This window comes from Pan troglodytes, chromosome 13 (assembly GCF_028858775.2).
Source record: "Pan troglodytes isolate AG18354 chromosome 13, NHGRI_mPanTro3-v2.0_pri, whole genome shotgun sequence".
NCBI lineage: Eukaryota > Metazoa > Chordata > Mammalia > Primates > Hominidae > Pan > Pan troglodytes.
This window is the reverse complement of record NC_072411.2, coordinates 135,848,072-135,865,888: the sequence shown is the minus strand read 5'-3', so window position 1 is coordinate 135,865,888 and position 17,817 is coordinate 135,848,072. Positions and strand designations below refer to the sequence as shown.

Here is a 17,817-nt window from a genome sequence, read left to right as displayed (position 1 = left end):
ACCTGAGGAATTAACAGAAGATGACTTGATGAGATGAGTGCTTTTGAATCAGTACCAGACAATGAGGAAGAAGATACAGAAGAAGCAGTGTCAGAAAATGAATTGACATTAGACAATCTCGCAGAAGGATTCCGATTATTGAAGACTGCTTTTGACTTCTTTTACAAATTGTACCCTTTTATGATATGGGCACTGAAACTAAAGCAAATGGTGAAGAATTCATACTATATCAAGCATTTTTAAAGAACTGAAAGAGCAAAAATGTCAGACAATAATTATGATGTATTTCCATTAAGTTAAATCGAGTGTGCCTGCCTCTCCTGCCTCCCTTTCCACCTCCTCCACCTCTTCCTCGTCTGCCATCCCTGAAAAAGCAAGACCAACCCCTTCTCTTCCTCCTCAGCCTACTCAGTGGAGGACAATCAAAAGGAAGATCTTTATGATGATCCACTCCCACTTAATGAATACTTAATACATTTTTTCTCAACCTAAAATTTTTTCTCAAACCTTAAAATTTTCTTAATAACATTTTCTTTTATCTAGCTGACTTTATTACAATAATACAGTATATAACACATAAAGCATATCAAATATGTGTTCATTGGCTATTTACGTTATTGGTAAGGCTTCTGCTATACAGTAGGCTATTAATAGTTAAGTTATGGGAGTCAAAATGATATGTGGATTTTAGACTACCTGCAAGGTTGGTATCCCTAATCCCCACATTGTTCAAGGGTCAACTGTACTAGCAATGAACAATTGCAAATTGAATGAAAATACCACTTAAACAACATCAAAAACATGAAATACTTAGGGATAAATCTGATCAAAGATGTGAAAGACTACACTGAAAACTAAAACACTGAGGAGAGATCTGAATATAGAGATACGTTCATGAATTGGAAAACTCAAAATTGTTAGGATGCTGTTTCTCCCCAATTGAACTGTAACTTAAATATGATTTCAACCAAAATCCCAACAGGCTTTTCTTTGTGCAAATTGGCAAACTGACTCTAAAATTCATACAGAAATGTAGAAAACCTACAATAGCAAAAACAACTTTGAAAAAAATTAGAGAGCTAATACTACTCATTTCAAGACATTACAAAGCTATAATTATCACATATTTCACAACTGGATCAATGGAACAGAGTAGAAAGTCCAGAAATAGATGTTTGGAAGTATGAACAGCCAAGTTTTTACAAAAGTGCAAAGACAATTCAGTGGAGAAAAGACTACTCTTTTCAAGAGTTGGCTATCCATAGTCAAGAAAGCAAGAAAAGACATTACCTTTGTGGTCTTACTTCCCAAAACCTATAACCCCAGTCTAACCATGATCAAAACATCAGACAAACCAAGACTGAGAAACATTCTACAGAACATCTGACCAGAACTGCTCAAAACTGTCAAAGTCATCGAAAACAAGGAAAGTCTGAAAAACTGTCACACGGTAGAGGAGATGAAGGGGACGTGATGGGCTAAATGTCATTTGGTATCCTGGATGGGATCCTAGAAATGAAAAAGGACATTAGGTAAAAATTAACGACATCTGCAGAGAACATAGACTTTAGTTCATCATAATGTATCAAATGTTGGTTAATGAGTTGTGATAATATGCTATAGTAATGTAACATTTAACAATAGGGGAGGATGGGTGTCATTGCTCACACCTGTAATCCCAGCACTTTGGGAGGCCAAGGTCGGTGGGTCTCTTGAGGTCAGGAGTTTGAGGCCAGCCTGGTCAACATGGTGAAACCCTGTCTCTACTAAAAATACAAAAATTAGCTGGGCATGGTGGTGTGCACCTGTAATCCCAGCTACTCAGGAGGCTGAGGCACAAGAATCATTTGAACCCAGGAGGCAGAGGTTGCAGTGAGCCAAGATTGCCCCACTGCACTCCAGCCTGGGTGACAGAGTGACACTTTGTCTCAAAAAAAAAAAAAAAAGAGGAGGAAACTAGGCACAGGATATGAAAATTCTCTATGCTGGTTCTTGCAACCTTGCATAAATTTCTTCTAAAATAAAAAGTTTCATGGAAAAAAGTCCAGAAACTGATAAAGTATAAATATCCAGAACATATAAATAACTTCTAAACCTCAATAATGAAGAGAAAACCCAATTGCTTAAAAAGTGGCATAGACCTGAACATTTACCAAAGAACATATACAGACGGCAAACAGTCACACGTAAAGATGCTCAACATCATATTTAAATAGGAAAATCAAATTAAAATTGCAATTTAATTTACATGCCCATTAGAATAGCTGCAATCAAAAAGATTGGCCATATCAAATGATATAGTTTAGATATCTGACTCCCTCAAGTCAAGTGTTGAAATTTAATCCCTAATGTTGGAGGTGGGGCTTAGTGGGAGGTATCTGGGTTACAGGGATGGATCTCTCACAAATGACCTAGTATGTTTTTCCCGATAATGGGTGAGTTCCTGTCCTATTGCTCCTGCAAGAACTGATTGTTAAAAAGATCCTGGCAACCCCTCCTTTTTCTCTCGCTTCTTTCTCACCATGTGATCAGCACCTTCCACATTCACCTTCTGCCATGAGTGGAAGTAGCCCAAGTCTTTTGCCAGAAACAGATGTTGGTACCATGCTTCTTATACAGCCTGCAGAACTGAGGGCCAGATATTATCTCTTCTTTATACATTACCCAGCCCCAGGTATTCCTTTAGAGCAACACAAAAAAACTAAATGACCAGGTGCTTCTGAGCATGAAGAGTGGCATAAAATAAAGCCCATGAGCCAGGAAAGGCAAGATGTTGGGGGACCTTGATAGCTAGTGGGGGCCAGCAGGCCACAGGGCATCACCAGAATGTCTTGAGTGGGCCAAAGAGATGGTGTATTGTGTTGGGTATCACATTCTTAGGGTAGACCAAAGGAAAGAAGCTGGTGAGGGGAAGCAGCAGTAACTGACACCAGGGATTTCATAAAGACGTAGAAAGGTTAGGTCCTAACGCAGGCGGAGGCTCCACCTGGACTCACCTGTTTCAGGAAGACTCACAGGAAAGGAAAAAAAAAAAAAAGATGTTTAACTAAGGGAGCTGCCACATGAAGCACGTGCGTGTTTATCTGCACATCTTAATAGGGATGCCCAGGAATGTGTAAACTGAAAAGAAAATACTAAGTGCCGCCCGTCTCCCACAACAAGTGAATCGAACCCTCCTGGCCAGCGGGACCCCAAAGAAACCTTCAACACTGAGTCACAGCCACGACGGGACAGAAGGCTGGACACACCTCGTCACACCCCTCCCTTTTGTGGTATAAACACAACTGACCCACTTTAGTGTTAAAATAGAGATGAGATGGACACAATGGACTTTTTGTGGCCATCAGATACCAAACTACACACAAGACCTCAAGCCACGCCAGGCAAGAGTTGAGTCGTGGGCGCCTACACTTAAAGAATCAACTATGTTCCGACTGCCACAGAGTTTTTCTTTTTCTCTAGCAGGTAAATAAGCACAGGTCTAGAGAAAAACAATGTTAAACAAGTGCAGCTCCACCAGATGCTAACTGATGCCCATCCCTTGTTCCATAAGCCACAAATACTGCTTTCATTGGACAAGAGGCTGATTTCAGTAACTTTCTCCTGGTAAGAAGACCAGTGACTGGTGACCACAGACTGGTTCTGGCCAATTTACGGAGACTGTGAATTTGAGTGCCTTTGTGCCCTGAAGAGACCTTTTGATGTACAGGGCCTAATTGTAATCCATTTAAATATGATGTCTCCACCCCAGGGTGAACACGGGTCATATGTAACATGCATGTGTGTTCAATACGCATGAGTCAGCACGGCCTTCATAAATATTCATAGCTCCTCCTGTAACCTGGTGAATATGTATGTTTAGCCAGTTTGTTCAGCATAAAGCTCCTACCCCATCCCTTCTCCTTTCAAGGACCTGTCTCTGGTATTTGCCAGAGGTCATGCTTCCCAGCCAGCTAGATGGCCGCCTTGAAGGCTGTAACCTTTTCCAAGAAATAAAGACTCCTTTTCCAAACTTATAATTCTGTAATTTTTCAGTGATCAGAGGTATAAAGGTGAAAGTGAGAAAACTGATCATAGCAAGAGGCAAAAAATGCTGGAGTGAGGGGATGGGGGAACTGATACTTAACTAAAAGAATTGTTAAGAGAATGGCTGGGGCTCAAAGCCAACCCCACTTAGCATTGCTCTTGCAGGGATGCGGCTCTGTGAACCTCCAGGGACAGGAGAGACTTGCCTGACAGGCACCCTGAGGCCAGAGAGGCGTCCTTGCTTCAGGGAGACCAGGACAGTGATCATCCACCCCCATATCCCCTACAAGAGAAGAGTCTGTGAAACTCTTTTGGCGAAACACACTAGACAGTTTCCCTTCTTTCTAACAGTTTTTCTAGGACAAGATGACTTTATCTCCTGGCCTGGCTTCTGCATGGAAGGAACTTGTCACCCATTGGAAATGACAGCAGAAAGCAGAAGACAAGAGAAGCATGAGCCTCCTTAAGTCGTGCCCCTTCTGAATCTGCTAATGATGTGGCCAGCTTCCAGTGCTCCAGTGACAGTGACCTGCTGTCCCTGCTCCTTGGGGAATAAAGAGTCTCCCAGGACGTGAGACTTCCAGTGTTAAACTGGGAATATTCTGGGCAAACCTGCATGGGTTGTCACTTAGTGGGGAGTAGAGTTGCTAGGTTCCCAAAACACAAGGTTACAAGGAAAACAGGTAGCTGATGATAGACTTTGCCCTGGTGATCATAAATTAGTCACTGTTTGTGACCATGTAATTAGCACATTAACAAAACAGAAAGTATTCTGTTCACTTTTCCTTTCTTTCTTTCTTTCTTTCTTTCTTTCTTTCTTTCTTTCTTTCTTTCTTTCTTTCTTTCTTTCTTTCTTTAGTATTCTGTTTACTTTTTCTTTCTTTCTTTCTTTTTTTGAGAGAGAATCTTGCTCTGTTGCCCAGGCTGGAGTGCAGTGGTATGATCTCGGCTCACTGCAACCTCCATCTTCCAGGTTCAAGTGATTCTTCTGCCTCAGACTCGAGTAGCTATGATTACAGGTGCCCGCCACACACCGTGCTAATTTTTGTATTTTTAGTAGAGACGGGGTTTTGCCATTTTGGCCAGACTGATCTCGAACTCCTGACCTCAGGTGATCCGCCCACCTCAGTTTCCCTAAGTGCAGGGATTACAGGTGTGAGCCACTGCGCTGGGCCTTATTTCTGATTAAACACTACTCACATAGAGCCACTGGACTGGGTCTAAAACAGTCTGTTCAAGATGTGGTTTGCAGCTCGTTGTGTTACCTAACCACCTCAGCACGGGTGCAGACCCTGCAGGAAATGCTTAGAAATTCCTGTAGCAATTGGTGTTGCTATGTCAGCCAAGCAATCATCAGTAGTTTCGCATTTTATAGGGCTGTGGTTTATTTCATTTCACTTTCTAGCTTTTCATTTTTGTTATATATTACAAACAATTATGAATATATAATCAACTGCAGAAAACGTTTTTTTCTATTCCTTAATCACTGATAGGTTGAGACTCTCTGCTGTAAACTACTTAATTTCATGATGCTCTGCTGGAGTACAGAGATATATCTACGATTAGTACAGGTTATGCTAAGAAACAAGATGCTATAGGGTTTGGATCACAATCCTGAAAGACATAACCCCAAAACACATAATCCTGAAGGTTGAATTCTGAAATATTGATTCCCTAAGGATCCAAATCCCTAAGGTCTAACTCCCTGAAATCTAAACTCTCTAACAGCTAAAATCCCAAAAATCACAATCACAGGATAGGTTAATTTGGAGGTTTTTTTCTTTTACTTTTTCTTCTTTTTAGGTTTTTTCACAAGGTTAAATTGTCAGCATTATTTTTACAATTTGCTATGCTATGTATTTCATCTTCATATCATTTCCAATACTGAAGGCAGAGACTGTGTATAGACTTATGGAGAATTCTAATTCATTTTATGCTCACAAATTTGACTCCATGGAAGTGCATTAGCACAAGGGTAAGTGTGTAAGCATTAGGCATGTACGTACAAATGTTGAAATGTCCTCAATAATGAAGAGATGTCCCTTTTGTACATCTGCATCTGTGAAAGATAACATTTCTTGGCCGGGCGTGGTGGCCCATGCCTGTAATCTCAGGACTTTGGGAGGCCGAGGAGGGCAGATCATCTGAAGTCAGGAGTTCAAGACCAACCTGGCCAACATGGCAAAACCCCATGTCTACTAAAAATACAAAAATTTGCTGACTGTGGTGGTGGGCGTCTGTAATTCCAGCTACCCAGGAGGCTGAGGCAGGAGATTCGCTTGAACTCGGGCAGCAGATGTTGCAGTAAGCTGAGATCGCACCACTGCACTCCAGCATAGGCAACAGAGCGAGACTCTGTCTCAAAAAAACAAACAAACAAAAAATTTCTTAAGACTTGGGCACTTTAAGCAACTGTGTATGCGGTGGTGACCCATAGAGGTTTCTGACTGACCTCATGATAAGTCTCAGGTCATTTTTCATGGTATTTCAGATGATCAAAGCTGCAAACCTGAGTGCACAAGATTACCAACCACAGTAATAAATGTTGATACTTTTCCTTTTTTAACCTATTACTTTAAGAATATGATTCATCTTCTCACAATTGCTACACCTATATGAAGGTCATTAGTACACCTGAGGGTTTACGCTTGCAAAGATACCTGTATGTTATTATTCCCTATTTTATGGTGTAAAGTGGCCTATGAAGTGGTCTGTCGTGTTTTTATATGTTTTTCAAATAAATCCCCTTTTAAAACATAAACAGATTATCTTTCAAATAAATAATTTTTAAAGTTATTTTTTCTGTAATTATATTTGTAGGATGTTGATCTCTCAGGCTCTTAACATTCAGGATTTTGAAATTTCAGGTCTTTTGGGACTGTGATTGCCTCCCAGGAGCCTCCACGTCAGGCATGTACGTGTTTACTTGCACATCTTAGGGAGGCCATGTGGGTTCACTTTTCACCACTCTCTCGATAGTGTCCTTGACACACAAAAGTGTTTTATTTTGATGTCTGTGTTTTTTGTTGTTGTTGTTTCTCATACACAACAATGTGTGTGTCACATCACAGAAACTATTTCCAAATCTGGGTCATAAATACTTCCCCAAATGTTTCCTTCTAAACTTTTATACTTCTAACTTTTCTATTTAGCTATTTGATCCATTTCAAGTTAGTTTTTGCATATAAGGGTGCATCTTCATTCTTTTGCATGTGGATATGCAGCTGTCCCAGCGACCTCTGTTGAAGAGATTATTCTTTCCCATTTGAACAGTCTTGGCACCACAGTAAAAATCAATTGGCCAAGGATGTATGGGTTTATATCTGGATTCTCAACTCCGTTCTACTGATCTGCATGTACAAGACATTTTTGAGACAATTAGGGGAAATTTCATTATGCATTATGAGTGAGACAATATTAAAGAGTTATTGATTTTGTGAGGAATGATAATGATATTATGGCTATGTAACAAATTTTCCTTATTTCTTATATTTAGTGAAGTATTTGGGGATAGAATGATATCTCCAGCATTTCCATTAAAAAATTATAGCCAAAAGTTATTTTTAAAAAAAGAAACAAAAGAGCAGATACATGAATCAGTATAATAAAATATTGAAAATTATGTAACACAAAGATGGATATATGGGTGCTCATTACACTGTAGTCTCTCCTTGCTATACGTTTGAAAACTTTGACAAAAAAAAAGTTGAAATAAATAATCCTGGTGAGAGGCCTTGGACTTGCCCATTAACAGCTTACTCTTAATTTGAATCTCACAATGGAACCAGATCTTAGAGCAATAGGGGAAGCCCAGATCTTTTCTTGCTGTGCAGTCACCTCCCATCCCCAGTTCTTCAGAGCTACACTCACCCTGGATGGTACAGAGTAATCCTGAATTCCTTCCTACTGGATCTAGTCATCAATTCTGCTGGAACTCACCAAAAACTAAAAAACCCTGGGAGTGATTCCTTTTTTTTTTCTTAATTAAAACTATCTTGATGTTCTCTTGAATGATGATCTGCTATCTTTGTTAAAGTATTTAATTACAGCATTGGATGTAATTCCCCTGGATAGAGTCAATGAGTTTTTGCTACTGGAGACCTTCAGGAAAAACCCCTGTGTAGGATCTGAGACACTGCATGCAGACACATGTGTGCACGCACACACACAAACACACGTGCACATACACGGGCACAGATGCACACTGCATCAAGTGATGCTTCCTTCTCATCAGACACTTCAGACTATGACTCCTGTTGTCCAGCAAGATACAACAAACCATATGCTTTTCCAAGACACAGCCTGCCCTTCTAAATAAGGAAAGAGAAATCCAGTGTCCATAGGTCTTTCAATGACAGTTCACTTTTGTAGGTATGTTGTAACCAAGGCTCTTTGTCAAAGGGCACTCTTTGATATCTGAATTCCTCTTTGAGAATTTTCCTTCCTTTATTATAATTCATAAAGATATGCAAAAAATATAACTTTCCACTTCTATAAAACCTCTTATACATACCTATCCTTTAATACATACAAAAAAACATGTATTTTTTAGACATGTAAAACCAAAAATATATAAAATGATATATGGCCAATATGTTTCCTATTTTATACATATCTTAACATGATAGGTGATATAAAATCACACATAGCTTTCCGTATCTCGAAAGCCCTCTGGGTGACCCTGTGAGCCACAAGGAACTCAGTGTGGGTTCAGGAAGTGGCAGGATCCCACAACTGGGTAGAGGGTGAGGCTGCAGGTAATAACTGGGTGGTGCTTGGTGCTGTAACTGAAGGAGGGTGAAGGGGAGAGAAGCACTTTGAAAAGTCTAGCCTTGTAGAGGCTTGCATCTCCTCGCCTGTTCTTGCCAAGAGCTGAAAGCCATGCCTCACTTGAAAGGTCTAAAACTGTATTCTTCCTGTTTTTTACATTATTTCATTTTCCCATGAGTTGGCTGAAAAGTCAATCCTTTACCAAACAGCTGCCAATGTGTGAGACATACAACTGTGTTACAAAGTCTACTAAACCTTGTAAGAAGCCAGAACATAGCCAAAATTGCATGGTCCATTGCTAAAAAAGTAATAGATGAGGGATCATCAAACAATTCATGAAAATTCATATTATGAAAAACTTAAGCATGGATTTCAAATTTCTTTGCACCAAACAAACTTTTACTAACTTGTTAAAACATGTCTGAATAGGATCTAGTTTGAGGCACTAAGAAGGATAAGACATCAGTTGGAAAAAAGCCCCCATCAAAACAACATGAATTCTGCAGCAATTGAAGCAATAGCATAAAATTTATGCTGAGATATGAGTGGAAGAATGGTGAAATCACTGATGCTTTAAAAAAAAGTTAATGGGGAAAATGGTCAAAAGAAATTTGCAGTTTACAAATGAGTAATTCCTTTTAAGAAGGGACAGGACAAGGTTGCAAATAAAGCCTACACCAGCAGACCATCCATATCAATTTGCAAGGAAATAATTAATCTTGCTCATGCTCTAACTGAAGAAGACTGACAATTAACAGCAGAAACAATAGCCAACACAATAGATAGCTCAGTCAGGACAGTTTACACAATTCTGACAAAAATTTCAGTTGAACAAATTTTCTACTTGTTGGGTGCCAAAACCATTGCAGCCAGATCAGCTGCAGACAAGAACAGACCCTTCAATGGAAATTATAGACAAGTGGGATCCAGACCTTGGCCAGGTACGGTGGCTCACACCTGTAATCCCAGCACTTTGGGAGGCCGAGGCAGGCAGATCACCTGAGGTCAGGAGTTCGAGACCAGCCTGACCAACATGGAGAAACCCTGCCTCTACTAAAATTACAAAATTAGCTGGGTGTGGTGGCATGTGCCTATAATCCCAGCTACTCAGGAGGCTGAGGCAGGAGAATCGCTTGAACCCAGGAGGCAGAGGTTGTGGTGAGCCAAGATCGCACCATTGCACTCCAGCCTGGACAACAAGAGTGAAACTCTGTCTCAAAACAAACAAACAAACAAAAAACCTTGAAGTATCTCTTCAAAGATTGTAACAGAAGATGAAACATAGATTTACCAGTATGATAATGAAGACAAAGCACAAGCAAAGCAATGGCTACCAAGAGATGAAAGTGATCCAGTCAAATCAAAAGCAGACTGGACAAGACCAAACATCATGGTAACAGTTTTTTGGGTGGCTAAGGGCATTCGGCTTTATACTTTCTTCAGGGTCAAAGAAAGATAACATCTGCTTATCATTGTTGTTTTGAAGAAGTTAGCCAAATCTTTAGCAGAAAAACACCTGGGAAAGCTTGTGTCTATGTTGCATCCAAAGTAAAGACTTTCATGCAATTATTAAAAGAACATGTCAAATCTGTGAAGATGTCTCTGGTTTACTGGCAAGTAAAAACGCATAGTAAAGAACAACATGTCCAGCGTGATAGTTGATTTGATTTTCATAAAATAAGTATAAATATTTACATATATGCTTATATATAATTTCAACAAATGGAAACACAGGCATACAAAACTGCAAAGAACATTTTACCGCAGCAGGTAGTACAGGTTAGCTAAAAATGAAATTTTCATTTCTTATTGTGCTTTTAAATATTTTTCCAAAAATACTAAAAAAGTCATAATTGCTTGGAAGGCTTAGATAGGAGGATCACTTGAGCCCAGGAGTTTGAGTCCAGCCAGGGCACCATAGCAATACTCTGTTTCAAAATTTTTAAAATGCAGTGGAAATTATGAATAATTAACCAATTGTATACACATACATATTAACGAGGCCATTATATAAAAGTTGCTAACCAACAAACATGTGGATGGCACAAAATAATTTTTTACATAGAAAAGAAATTTTAGATGCAACAAACACAAATGTCAAATCCCAGTTCGGTAAGGAATCTTTTTAAATATTCAGATCCAGAATACTTTTAATGTGCTAAAGGAGCAATGACTTACCATAGGCACTGGCTTTCCCTGATTGCAGTTGATACCACCAATGAAGATCATATTGGGCATCACAGGTTTGGGATACTCCAAAACAAAGTCCATTCACAACCACCAAATTGATGTGTGGCTGTAGAGATCATATGCCGTGACAGGTGCTTGGAGAATTTCAGAGGCTATGTTTAAGGCATTTTTGAAAAAATATGGGCAAAATAAATGCTCCTCTAAGTGGAAGATGTGGTTCCTTACTCTCTCCTTAAAAGTCATGGCGTCCAGGCTGGGTGTGGTGGCTCACCCCTGTAATTCCAGCACTTTGGGAGGCCAAGGCGGGTGGATCACAAGGTCAGGAGATCGAGACCATCCTGGCTAACACGGTGAAACCCCGTCTCCACTAAAAATACAAAAAAAAAATTAGCCAGGCGTGGTGGCAGGCGCCTGTAGTCCCAGCTACTTGGGAGGCTGAGGCAGAGGAATAGCGTGAACACGGGAGGTGGAGTTTGCAGTGAGCCGAGATCACGCCACTGCACTCCAGCCTGGATGACAGAGCAAGACTCCATCTCAAAAATAAATAAATTAATAATAATAATAATAATAATAAGTCACCGCATCTGAAAACCCTGAGACATATCTAGGACTGTAGGAAAGAGAAGCAGGGCACTGTGCACCTTCTTCAAGGTAATGACAAAGTATTCCTCTGGCGAAGACCACAGAGAGGAGGGAGAAATATTTTGCAACAATTAAGCCACACATATCTAAAGGATCCAGAAACACCGCATCGGAAGAACTCTCCTTTAAGTATTCTACTAATTTTTGGTCACTAAACAAACTCCTGCAATGTGAAAAATTAAATTCTAAACATTTGGATGAACTCATTAATAGAGAAAACAAACTTCGTACTTCTGCTTCCCATTGAGCATTGGCAAAAGCCATGAATTCCCGGTCTAGATCCTCCAGGGTGTATGAGGTTGAATAAGTCTTCACTGTGCAATTCAGTGATTTTCGCAGTTGCCAACTTACCTCTGGCCTGACTGCAACCACCTCATGCCCCCTAAGAATGAGTTTCTCCACCACCAACCACGCGGTGAACCAGTGGCTCCCATCCATGGGCACTCCCATCCATGCTGGGCACTCACTACCATGCTGAGCTTGCCAGACTCAGCAAAGCCACAGGTCAGCAGTAGACACACATATAGGGGAAGGAGGCCAGTCCACCCTGCAGAAGCCATCAGAGAACTTCAGCCCAGAGTGAGCAGCTGGGATTCTAAGCTACTATGATACAGCAGGTGGGAGAAGTAAAGGCACAAAACCTGACCCCAATAGAGGGCATGTAGTCATTCGTTCATTAAAAAAAAAAAAAAAAAAACACAGTCACTGCCAATGAATTACTCATAATAATACATGAGCAGCATTTGCTGAGATACCTACTTGTATGTTTTCCACACAAGACTACCTTATGTTCTTTGCCTTGGGGCAGATCATGCCCTGTGCTGCAATGGGGGTTTAGAAACTGAATTACTCAGCAATGCTTTTGGACCTTAACAATTCAGAAAGATAAAAAGAAAAGTAAATTTGAATAAAGCTCATATTTTTGAAATGTGTTTCAAAGCAAAATATCGACGTTATCCTCAGACAACCAAAAGCTCTCTGCCCAGAAAGGAACTGGCATCTCATGTGCCAAGGACAGACAGTAAGGCCCTCAGCACTGACTTCCTAACTGGCAGGAAATGGGGGCTCACCTGCGTCTCTGCAATGCACAGACATTGACGCTCCATTTCCAAACCCTGAGAGGCCTTTGAAAGGCTGAAATAAGATTGAAAACCCCGCCTCCATGAACCCTTCCAGAGATTTGATGGAATGTGACCGTTGCCTATTGTAAATGGCTTTCCTCAGATATGTTGCCTGCAGTGGGGAGTCGTGACCCTATGCTTGCCTAAGCACTCTGCTGAGCTGCCTCTCTCAGCCTGCTCTGCTTCCTTATTCTGAACAGAGCTGTAGGCCTCTGCTGTGGGCTCACCCCATCGGTCTGGTGCCTTCTTTCAGGAATATGTATCGGTCACCCCCAGTATCCTGAGCACCCCTTGAAGACAGAGGTTATGTCTTCTTCCTATTTTCATCCTCCTTCCACAGCACCCATGCTATACTTGGCATAGAGGAAGTTCACGGAATTCTTGTTGCATTGGGCTGAATTACATCATGGAGATTTCCATGGATTGGCCCAGCAGTGTGTGTCAGGTAACACCCTGAGGAACATTTAGTGAGGGAATCAGCAGCCAACTTCAGGGCATAATTCTTGCAGGAGCACAAGATGGCTCCCTCCAGGACGCATTAATGGGTAATAGATATTGCTTAGTCACCTGGTCCCTTGGTGACTGAGGCACTGGCAGATGACTGTCCTTGAAAAACAAACATGACAGTGAGTGATCTACCTTCCCTGGAGGCTAACTTCAGTGTAGAAATCAATGAAATAGAAAATAGAGAAACAATGGAGATAACCAATAAAACCAAAGCTAGCTTTTGGGGCAAATCAATTAACTTGATAAATCTCTACCCAGACTGATTAGGAAAAAAGACAGAAGATATAAATTATCAATATCAGGAATGAGAGCAGTAGTATCACCATAAATTCTACAGGTATTAAAACAATAAGAGAACATGAACAAGTTCATGCCAATAAAATCTACAACTTAGATGGAATGGACAAATTTCTTAAAAGACACAAGCTGTCAGACTTTACACAAGAAGAAATTAATAACACAAATGACACAATCTGTACCTTTTAAATTCAAATTGAATTTTGAATTCAAATGTTCCCACAAACAAAACGGTAAAGTTCTGATGACTTCACTGATAAATTCTACCAAACACTGAAGGAAGAAATAATACCAATTTCTCACAATCTAGTCCAGAAAACAGAAGCATGTGAAATGCCCTAATTCATTCTGTGAGACCAACATTACCACAATACCAAAACCAGATAAAGATGTGACAAGATACAAAAACTACAGATCCTCATGACCTTAGATACGAAAATGTAAAACAATATTTCAGCAAATCAGATTCAATAATGATATGGTTTGGCTGTGTCCCCACCCAAAGCTCATCTTGAATTGGAACTCCCACAATTTCCACGTGTCATGGAAGGAACCTGGAGGGAGATAATTGAATCATGGGGGCGGGTGTTTCCCATGCTGTTCTCATGGTAGTAAGTAAGTCTCACGAGATCTGGTGGTTTTAAAAATGGAAGTTTTCCTGCACAAGCTCTCTTTCTTTGCCTGCTGCCATCCACGTAGGATGTGACTTGCTCCTTCTTGCCTTCTGCCATGATTGTGAGGCCTCCCCAGCCATGCGGAACTCTAAGTCAATTAAACCTCTGTCTTTTGTAAATTCCTTAGTCTCAGGCATGTCTTTATCAGCAGCATGAAAACAGACTAATACAGTCAATTGGTACCAGTAGAGTGGGTTGCTACTGAAAAGATACCTGAAAACGTGGAAGGGACTTTAGAACTGGGTAACAGGCAGAGGTTGGCAAAGTTTGGAGGGCTCAGAAGAAGACAGGAAAATGTAGGAAAGTTTGGAACTCCCTAGAGATTTGTTGAATAGCTTTGCCCAAAATGCTGATAGCAATATGGACAATAAAGTCCAGACTGAGGTGGTTTCAAATGGAGATGAGGAACTTGTTGGGAACTGGAGGAAAGGTGACTCTTGTTATGTTTTAGCAAAGAGACTGGCAGCATTTTGCCCCTGACCTAGTGATTTGTGGAACTTTGAACCTTAGAAAGATGATTTAGGGTAACTGGTGTGAGAAATTTTTAAAAAGCAAAGCATTCAAGAGGTGATTTGGGTGCTGTTAAAGGCATTCAGTTTTAAAAGGGAAACAGAGCATAAAGGTTTGGAAAATTTGCAGCCTGAAAATGTGATAGAAAAGAAAATCCCATTTTCTGAGGAGAAATTTAAGCCGGCTGCAGAAATTTCCATAAGTAATGAGGAGCCAAATGTTAATCCCCAAAACCATGGGGAAAATGTCTCCAAGGTATGTCAGAGGTCTTCACAGCAGTCCCTCCCACCACAGGCCTGGAGGCTTAGGAGGAAACAATGGTTTTGTGTGCGAGGCCCAGGGCCCCCCGCTGTGTGCAGCCTAGGGACTTGGTGCCTTGCATCCCAACTGCTCCAGCTGTGTCCAAAAGGAGCCAAAGTACAGCTCACACCATGGCTTCAGAAGGTGCAAGTGCCAAGCCTTGGCAGCTTCCATGTGGGGTTGAGCCTATGGGTGCACAGAAGTCAAGAACTGAGGTTTGGGAACCTCTGCCTAGATTTCAGAGGCTGTATGGATATGCCTGGATGTCCAGAAAGAAGTTTGCTGCAGGGGCAGGACCCTCACAGAGAACCTCTGCTAGAACAGTGCAGAAGGGAAATTTGGGGTTGAAACCCCCAAACAGAGCAATAACTGGGGGACTGCCTAGTGGAACTGTGAGAAGAGGGCCACCATCCCTCCACCCCAGAATGGTAGGTCCACCAATAGTTTGCACTGTGCACCTGGAAAAGCCACAGACACTCAATGCCACTCTGTGAAAGCAGCTGGAAGGGAGGCTGTACCCTGCAAAGCCACAGGGGCGGAGCTGCCTAAGACCATGGGAACTCACCTCTTGCATCAGCAAGACCTGGATGTGAGACATGGAGTCAAAGGAGATCATTTTGGAGTTTTAAGATTTGACTGCCCTGCCAGATTTCCGACATGCATGGGGCCTGTAGCCCCCTTATTGGCCAATTTTTCCCAGTTGGAATGGTGTATTTACCCAATACCTGTACCCTCATTGTGTCTAGGAAGTAACTAACTTGCTTTTGATTTTACAGGCCCATAGGTGGAAGGGACTTGCCTTGTCTCAGATGAGACGTTGAACTGTGGACTTTTGAGTTAATGCTGAGACTTTGCGGGACTGTTGCGGGACTGTTGGGAGGGCATGATTGGTTTTGAAATGTGAGGACATGAGATTTGGGAGGGGCCAGGGTGGAATCATATGGTTTGGCTGTGTCCCCACCTAAATCTCATCTTGAATTGTAACTCCCACAATTCCCACGTGTTGTAGGAGGATCCTGGTGGGAAAATTGAATCATGGGGGCAGGTCTTTTCCATGCTGTTCTCTTGATAGTGAATAAGTCTCTCAAGAAGCCTAGTCAACAAGAACAATTTTTCTGGATTGCTTTCATCGATGCTTTGTCCCTGAAGGCGGAAAATGCATTGCCAGTAAGGGATTGTTTTTTAAAGTTCTTTTGATATTGGACAATGTCCCTAGCCACCCAGAACCCTAAAGGTGTCAAAGTGGTCTACCTGCTCCCAAACCCAATATCTCTAATTCAGCTTCTCAATCAGGGGTCATAAGAACCTTTAGAACTCATTACACACAGTTTTCTACGTAAAGGATTGTCAATACTGGAAGAGAATCTGGACAGAGAGGACACCAAGTTAGCAACTATCGACACAGGAAAAACCACCTTCATAAGAACCAAAACTCAGGTGAGCACTCATAGTACCTGGTTTTCATTTTATATAACTGAGAGACACTGAAGAAATAGAAAAAAAAACTTCTGCATCTCCTATGTCACCCAAACCCCTGAACCCACAGTGGCGGTGTGGCACAAAGAGAATCCCTGAGCCCTGGTGGGAGACAATTGTGAGGCACTGAAATCAGTGCTATTCTGTTAGAGCAGAAAGGAAACCCAGACCAAACTCAGCTGACACCCACCCACTGAGAGAGCATTTATTTATTTATTTATTTATTTATTTATTTATTCTTACTTTTTGAGATGGAGTCTCATTCTGTCATCTTGGCTGGAGTGCAGTGGTACGATCTTGGCTCACTGCAGCCTCTGCCTCCGAGGTTCAAGTGAATCTCTGCTTCCTGAGTAGCTGGGATTACCGGCATGCACCACCACACCTGGCTAATTTTTGTATTTTCAGTAGAGATTGGGTTTCGCCATGTTGGCCAGGCTGGTCTCAAACTCCTGGCCTCAAGTGATCCACCCACCTCAGCCTCCCTAAGTGCTGGGATTACAGGCATAAGCCACTGTGCCCAGCATTGAGGGAGCATTTAAACCAGCCCTAGGCTGAGGGAAATTGCTGATCTCAGAGGTCTGAACTTGAATGCCCACAGACCTCACCACCAAGGGCCAAAATGGTCTTGGCCTCAAGTAAACTTGAAAGGCAGTCTAGTCCATAAAGATTGCAACTCTTAGGCGAGTCCTAGGGCTGTACTAGGCCCAGAGACAGTGAACTGGGTAAAGGGGAGTATGACATACTGAAACACTAGCTGAAGCAGCCAAGGGAGTACCGGCATCACTCCTCCCCTAATCCCAGGCTGCACAGCTTGCGGCTCCAAAAGAGACCCTTTCCTTCTACTTGAGGAGAGGAGAGGGAAAAGTGGGGAGGACTTTGTCTTGAATTTAGGAGACCAGCTCAGCCACAGCAGGATAGGGCACCGGTCAGAATCATGAGGCCCCTGTGCCAGGCCCTAGCTTCCTGGCATTTCTGAACACACCCTGGGCTAGAAGGGAACCTGCTGCCTTAAAAGAAAGGACCCAGTCCTGCCAGCGTTCATCGCCTGCTAACTGAAGAGACCTTGGAACCTGAATACCAGCAGTGAAATCTCGTACTATGTCAAGGGCCTTGGTGAGCCTCTGAGACTTACTGGCTCTAGGTGAGATTCAGCACATTCCCAGCTGTGATGGCTATGGAGCAAAACTCATTCTGCTTGAGGAAAGCACAAGGAAAGGTAAAGGGGACTTTGCCTTATAACTTAGGTACCAACACTGCTGCAGGGGGATAGAGCATCAAGAGGGCTTTTGGGGTCCCTGATTCCA

The 17,817-nt window shown here is 41.8% G+C and overlaps 1 pseudogene; it reads right to left on the bottom strand.

The window, feature by feature from the left end:
• Positions 1–1,372: 1,372 nt before the first annotated feature.
• On the bottom strand, positions 1,373–12,343 carry LOC100611533 (UDP-glucuronosyltransferase 1A8-like; annotated as a pseudogene).
• Positions 12,344–17,817: the final 5,474 nt, after the last annotated feature.